Genomic DNA, 7,899 nt, shown 5'->3' on the forward strand with positions numbered 1-7,899 from the left:
TTCCTGAAACAATGAGAGCTGGGGAGCTAAGTAACTTTTAAAGACTGAGGAGCCTTTCTTGAAGAGTGTGCTTCAAAGTGAGATTAATGGGCTACCAAGTATGTTAGGCTTAAAGTTAGATTCTATATGCCTGTAATAAAAGAATTTTTCCCTGGGATTAGTAAAGTATTTTGATACTAATTAAAAATGCCGGACCACGAACAAATTCACAGAGGGATTCAGGCAGAGGAGAAAAAGAAAAAGCATTCCTCTCAAACAAATATTAATAAAAATCCACGAGTCAGTTTTTAACAAACAGAGGAAAAACTGCAAGTACATGTAACAATGGAGAGACAACCTTTATAAATGGCATGATGATGATGATAATAATAATAATAAAGTAGGTATGGTGGTACCAAATCTGGAGACTTCACTGTGATGAGACTCAACTGAGCTGCTCACAGCTGTTGTTTGCCTCCCACTAAAATCACAGCTCTGTGTAAATAAACCACCAAAAGTATTCCTTTAACATCCTTCCATTCCTTCACACTGCCCTTTCCCGCTCTGTCCCGTCCTTTTCCTTCATGCATTTATCTTTGCAGCCCTCTCATCCATTTGCTGTCCTTGTTTTATCTGTTTTTCTTCTCCCTGTCCTTTTGTCTACCTGCAGAACAACAGACGACTCAGATTAGGCTCAATTTGAACAAGAGCTTTAAAGCAGCAGGAGATTACAGAACAGGAGAGGACGCAACCACAGCACCTGCGCTCCTCAAAAATTCCCTGATTCAACAGCGTGTTTATGTGTGGATACAGAGAGAGAGGAGGACTGAGAGTAAATCTGCTGAGCCACAATAACCCTGAAGGAGGAACTGCTTTTCTCTCCTGTGCTCATCTTTTATTGAGCAACAGCGACAAGGCAGACTTCTGGATTTTTCCTCGTATTTAGGCTCTTTATCGCCTCATTTTAAGGCTCTCATTGGAAAACTTTCTTGTAAACAATCTGACGGATGACTCTGCATGCTGCATATTATTGGACAATATGCATCCTGCAGCTGCATCTGATATTAATCCTTTCACAGACAAATAAATGAAGTATTGCACTATTATTATATTCCCCATGATGTTTTTTAGAGGAGAAAATGTTGCTGTTTCAGTAGAAACAATGGCTTTGTATTGTTTTTTTTGTCTCATCCATTTACAATTTCACACCTTCTCACCACGCTGAATAACTTTCCTTTTCTATAAATATAGTTAACAATCCAACCTATGTGGCATATTGCAGGAGAAGAGCAAAAAGAAACCACGAAACAAAAACTCATTACAGTCAGCAGCAAAGTTGTCAAATTAATCCTCAAAGAGGGAGATAAAAGAAAAACACCACTATGATCTTAGAAAATCAATATTAAAGATACATGAGTGCAGAAAAGGAAGCAGCAAATTTGCTGCTCAGCACACATCTACAGCGCTAAACAGCTGGCAAGGAGGGAAGAGTGAATATACAAGTAGGAACAGGAGGATGCTTCAGTGACAAATGTACTGACTCACATGCAAAGAGTCAGCAGGCTGCAGGCCCTCCCCATCTTCCATTTTTAGATTTTCTTTTTATTCAACAGTTTTTATTTATACTTACAAACACAAAAACAAAACCTCCCTAATTAACAAAATGAACTTCATGTTTTATTCAGTGTGACCTGAAACTAGCGATTAACCTGTTAAAGTCATCAAGAAAGATTTTTGCTGATGTCACAGAGCACTGTTGTCCCCAAAAGTCTTTATGCAACCAAAGAAGACGCCCCCTTGGGACAATTACAAAAATGCAGGCACATCCCAGAAGCTACATAAATGTTTCATACAGCATATGGCTACAATCTGCCAATCACATTTATTCACATGCTCTCATGATGATGACTATGGTGGAGTCTGTTAACTCCTCTTTAATTATTTATTTTCATCCTTGCTTATTCGTATCTGTCCAGTTGTCCTGCCTGCTCTTAGTAACACCTATGCCTAAAGATCTAAATACAAAAATGCTTTTCTATTACTGGATTATAATTTTTCTCTGTTCTTGACCTTTATTTGGGCATTATTTTATTTTGCGTTTCAATATCTCCCTGGTCTTAGGCCATAACAACAAAAAAGGCGGCGAACCACCTTACGTGAAGCTGCCTTTCAGATCGAGTGTATAACTGTGTGCATTCTCAACACCACATGCTCATAACTCGTTCCAAATTATGATACATTTCAGAGCTTATCGATTATGTAACTATTATTATAGTGGCTGCGTATATTGTGTGACTCTCGGTAAAGCCAGAGATTATAAAATCTGATGATGATTACATGCTATGCATTAAAGTGCATCAGTAGATTAAAAAGCATGTTGTGTGTGTTTTCTTTACACAGATTAATATTAGTATGTGGAAAATGTACTTCCAAGGACTCAGGAGGCTCTATAAACACGAGCTGTTACAAGATCAGATTTTCACAAAGAATACCTAATAGAAAGTTTGGATAAAAGTACAAATTTTACTGTAGGGAGGTGGAGATAGACTCAGTCGTATAAATTATAAATGCAACATCTGTACCCACCGGCCACTATAACTAATCAGCCAATCATATGCCAGCAACATTTAGAAAAGCCCTTTATAAAGGTGATTTAAGAGACTCTAAATGTGGCATGGTTGTACAGGGTGGAGGGGTATTTCATAAAATGCTGATCTACTGAGATTTTCCCACACAATCATCTCTAGAGTTTATAGAGAATCATCCAAAGAAGAAGAAAATATCCAGTGAGCAGCAGCTCTCTGGGTGAAAATGTTGATGTCAGAGGTCAGAAAAGAGTAGCCAAACTGCTCTGAGCAGATAGTAAAGCAACTGTAAGTCAAATAATAACTAGTTACAACTAAAGTTTACAGAAGAGCATCTTGAATGTAAAGAACCTCAAAGCAGATGAGCCACAGCAGGCCTGTGAGCTAAAAACAGGAAACTGAGGATAGAGTTTGCACAGGCTCACCAAAAGTGGCCAATAGAAGATTGGAAAAATGTTGTCTCAATTGATGAGTCTCAATTTCTGCCAAACATTGAGACGGTAGCATCTAAATTTGGCATAAACAGCATGAAAGCATAGATCCATCATGCTTTGTACCAATGGTTCAGGCCGATGGTGTTTATCTAATGGTGTAGGGGATATTTTCTTGACCTCTATTATCCACTGAGCATTGTTTAAAGGCGACAGCCTACCTGAATATTGCTGCTGACCATGCCCATCCCGACAATAACAACAATGCACCTATCACCTCCTGGCAGGTTAACGCATCACAAAGCTCAGGTCACAAAGCTCAAATCATCTCAACCTGGCTTTTGAGCATGAGCATGACATGATTGAACAGGAGATTATCATTACAGATGTGCAACATCTGCAGCAATTGTGATGCTCTCATTTCAATAAGAATCAAAGTTTCTGAGGAATGTTTCCAGTACTTAGTTGAATCTATACCATGAAGAACTAATGAAGCTCTGATGGCAAAAGGGGGACTAAGACAATGGACCCAGTAAAGTGGCCAGTATGTATATTTCATTTTAAAATATAATGCTTATTGTCAGTACTGGTATATCATCGTGCTCATATTATGAACTCGTGTTATGATATCTATAATTTTAGATTATTACCCATCGTTATTTCCCAGTGTGGTGTGAAAAATAACAAAGCAAAACAAAATATATACACGTGAAGTTCAACATGAATTTGAATCCAACCAATTTTCTTTAATGTTACAAAAACTGCCTTTCAGGTTTTTGTTTTTGTGGGTTTTTTAAAATCAAATAATGTCATTGTTTCAGGTTGATTGCCTGTGAATATTCCTTTGATGTAATAATTTGCCTTTCTGAAACTTCTCTTACACAAAGGCAATGATGCACACAGACAATAATAGCACGCCACTTACATCACCAGCCCACGTCCACACAGTCACTTGATAATAGTGGTGTTGAATGGAAATCCATCTGCCAAATGCTGAGAGGAACACTACAGACACAAAGAGGGGGGAAAGACTGAGGGAGATAAATTGTTCTGAGCTTTTTGTTGAGAAATTAGTCTGTCCATTGTGCTCTTACTGAAAGTCAGATAATGCTCAGGGACTGTACACGTTTATCAGAACAGTAGATTGACAAAATTACATTCACTTCTTACCAGAACATCTGCTGATGGTGTTGAAAGCCCTGGAAAAAAACTGGCAAATGGCCTGAGTTACAACACACACTGTACATAAATACAGCTGACCCCTGTGATATGATGATTCATAATGCATGAAATATTACATAAATGTGAAGTCCTGGGAAATTAAGCTGTGTCGAAATCCATCCAGTTTCTCATTTGACGTGAACACAAATTAAACCCATAAACAAAAACATAAATATACAACAACAGGTAATTAATCAAGTCTTTTATCTGTAGAAAACAAAAAAAGAAAGGTATGTTTGGAGGGGTCTTTTTAATCATGGGTTGTGTGCTGAAATCTGTCTTAGCTAGAAATAACAGAAGTTACTGAAAGGTTCAAGGAAGCTATTGAGCGTGGCCAAGAAACAGTCTGATATAAAACCACAAATAATGAGCTTCAAAGTCCAGCGTTAAGCTACAGTCCACTGGGTCCAGCTTCATATCATATCAAGAACACAGACATGAATGATGTCGATCCTCTTCTTTAGCTTTCAGGATGAAACTATTTCAGTAGTGCAATTTTTTATTGAACAAGCAGTATTCTTTAATTTAATGAATAAATGTTTCTGCTTTCTGATCCATACTAGTAACATAACAACAGCATGCCTGTGTGTTTCTCTCTGACTGAGTGACAAAGGAACAGAGCAACTCCTAAACTTAACAATTACGCCACACAGCAGTGAGTTCTAACACCCGGGAAAGGCACAGCGGCAGTGTTTGATCTTTAAATTCAATAACAGACCAGTGCACAGAGAATATTAAATGATTTGTTCCTGCTCTCCAACCAGTTCAGTGATTGTGAAGGTTGCTCAAAGATTTCTTTTTTCTGATGCATGGTCAGTCTTTGTTCAATGTTTGATGCATGATGGTCTTTGTTCAGTGTTTGTTAACTGTGACAGAGTGTCCTCTGTCATGCTGAAAAGAAAAAAGACACGATAGATTTTTGAGGCGGACTTGCAGGACTCATCAACTCCGAGCACTGTCAGTGATGTTATTCCATCTTATGAATAATACATTTTAGATCCCTGATTAATATAACTGATTAAGGACTCGTTAGGTCTGTGTGTGTCTGTGGAGCACACACTCCCTGGATATATCCAAGTGTAGCTGAGTAACAAGTTTAGTAGAAAAAACACTGGTAAAAGACTGAAAGCAGCTCTTTAGTTCTGTCATCATTGCTATCTGGCACTTTGGAAGGACTTCAAGTCTGGAAATATGACATAATATAGTGTGACATTTCACAAAGGAATAGGATCCAAACTGCCTTTTATCACAAGGAAAACAGTTCAATACTTTAACTCCAGGCTTGAGGTCAAATACAGGCAAAGAGTTCTTGTGAGGCATACATGAGCAACTAGTAACAAGAGGAACCAAAAATATACAAGGGCTTGAGTTTTTGTTGTGTACACTTCAAACCCAGACACGAAATATTTGAAAGCTTCGGACAGAGAATCACCCTCAGGTTGACTGACGTGTCAGTGTGGACATCAATCTTAGGACCAGGATATTTTCATAGCGAGTAATCCAAACCACAGCAGCATAATAATGACCAACCTTGTGTGGTGGATGGATCATCTCAGATGTTCTCCTGGCTGATGTTTGGTCCATTCTTGGAGTCTTCTTCCTGCCGTATGATGGCGTTCATCTCCGTCCAATGATCAAGATTCATTTTTATTAGGAAAAATTTAACCTTCAGCCAACATCTTCTCCCCGTTAGCCATGAAGTCATTAATACATCAGTATATGCCAACTAACCCTCCAAACATTAATGTTATTTAGTTATTTATATGTGCTATTTAGAGATATTTTGCTGCTATCTTTATCTCTCAAATCACCCTGACACTCATCTCCACACACTCCATCCTTCCTCTGCTCCCTTCTTCACTTCTCTAATGCTCAATCCATCACTTTCAGTGGTTGACCCCAGATATTTAAACTCGACCATCTTCACTACCTCACCTCCTTGCACCTTCACTGTCACACCTGTCTCCCTACCATTCACACACATATATTCTGTCTTGCTTCTTCCCCTTCTTTCATTAATTTTCTCTCCAGAGAATACCTCCACCTCTCCAGGCTCTCTCCCACCTGCTTTCTGTTTCGACTACAGAAAAATGGTCCGTGATTAAACTGCAAAATGGTTCCTTACTTGCTTTCTTGCACCTTCTGTGGATGGTGAGCTATCTTATCTCAGCTTGCTACTACCAATAAAAAAAACCTGTTAGCTATTCCCTAATTCTCTGTGTAAAAAAACTTTATCCTGACGGGAAATTTGAGAGACGTTCTGGATGAAACGTGCTTTTGTGCATATTTCAACACTCAAAGCACTTAAAGGAGGTTCCTCAACAATAAAGCCTTTAATCAAAGTCAGTAAGGCCTCAGTAGTTCGTAGTCTCAATCAAATATTACTTATTTTATGGTCTCTTGGCCCAGTTAAGTCATTGTCTGTTTCAGAGAGTGATGAGGTTCACAAAGACCGTTCCAACTAAAAGCTTTTTTCAGTAAGTCTTGGCTTGCGTTGAAGGATTTCTTTTTTTCTCTCTGGCTATTTGTTTTTGACAGCAGCTCTGCTAAGCTGCCATTTCCTGCCACCCATACTGGCACAAACCAGGACATCACAGAAATGGAAATGGGCCATTTGGCTAAAATATACATTGAAAATAGGGAGTCTTAATGCTAAGCCTTACTTGCATCTGCTCTCCATCTGTCCTAACTGTAAATAAAAAACAAATTCCTAATAGAAAACAGCAGAAATTAAAATTAAATTTGCATAAAGTTTAGTCTTAACTAAAGACTTGAGCATATGTGTTTGACTGTTTATACCTGTTAAAATAGATGAAATGGTTTTAAAATGATTTTCCAACTGTCCTTATAAAAACTGCAACCTTCACAAAGAACAGAGCCTACAAAGTCATGTGATTAGCCACCCTATAGCTACATGAGAAGCAGGCACTTCTAGGCTCTGAATAATGGATAAACTGTACATTCTTCTGCACTTTGCCAGCAGTGTGGATACAGCAAAGACTAAACGTGGATTTACTTCACAGCGTCCTCCATAAGCTGGCAGGGGAGCAGAGGGATGACAGTGGTGACACAGTGCCTTTGAATACATTTCCATGCATGCACATACACCTGCTGAATCCCTAAACAGGCTGAACATACATATGCATGTTTGTTTGGCATTCTCTGTTATCGAGGGAGGTTTCGCCTGGGACGCTCTCCATGGAGAGACAGAACAAAAGGTGAGGGCAAGAAACAAAAGTCCCACTTCGCTTCATCTATTAGTGAAAATCACTTTGATATTAACAGTTTATCCATGTTTTTGAACATCAGAATAAGATGTGTTAAGTGATGCAATTAAATAATTTACGAGTGGATACTTAGTAGTGATCTTTGATGTGATTTTATAATCTGGGAGAACCACCAACGAGTACAATGATCCAAGTTTGTTTAGACTGAAATAAATATTTAGCTGTTGCAACCAATCTCATAAGATTTAGCAGCAATTTTATTTGCTGTTGTTAACAGGTGCTACTGCAGAGTTGTTATTAGGAGACACTTGCCAGCTAAAAAATCCTCAAAACACTAGAATTTACTGAACATGGTGTTTTTATTTTTTGGGGTTGTTTTTTTTGGAGGGGGGGTTCTAAAATATTTTCCCTGTTTTAATAGTTTTTAACAGTCAGATTTCCCTAGCGTCTCCTGCA

Source organism: Oreochromis aureus, linkage group 15, assembly GCF_013358895.1.
Source record: "Oreochromis aureus strain Israel breed Guangdong linkage group 15, ZZ_aureus, whole genome shotgun sequence".
Taxonomy (NCBI): Eukaryota; Metazoa; Chordata; class Actinopteri; order Cichliformes; family Cichlidae; genus Oreochromis; species Oreochromis aureus.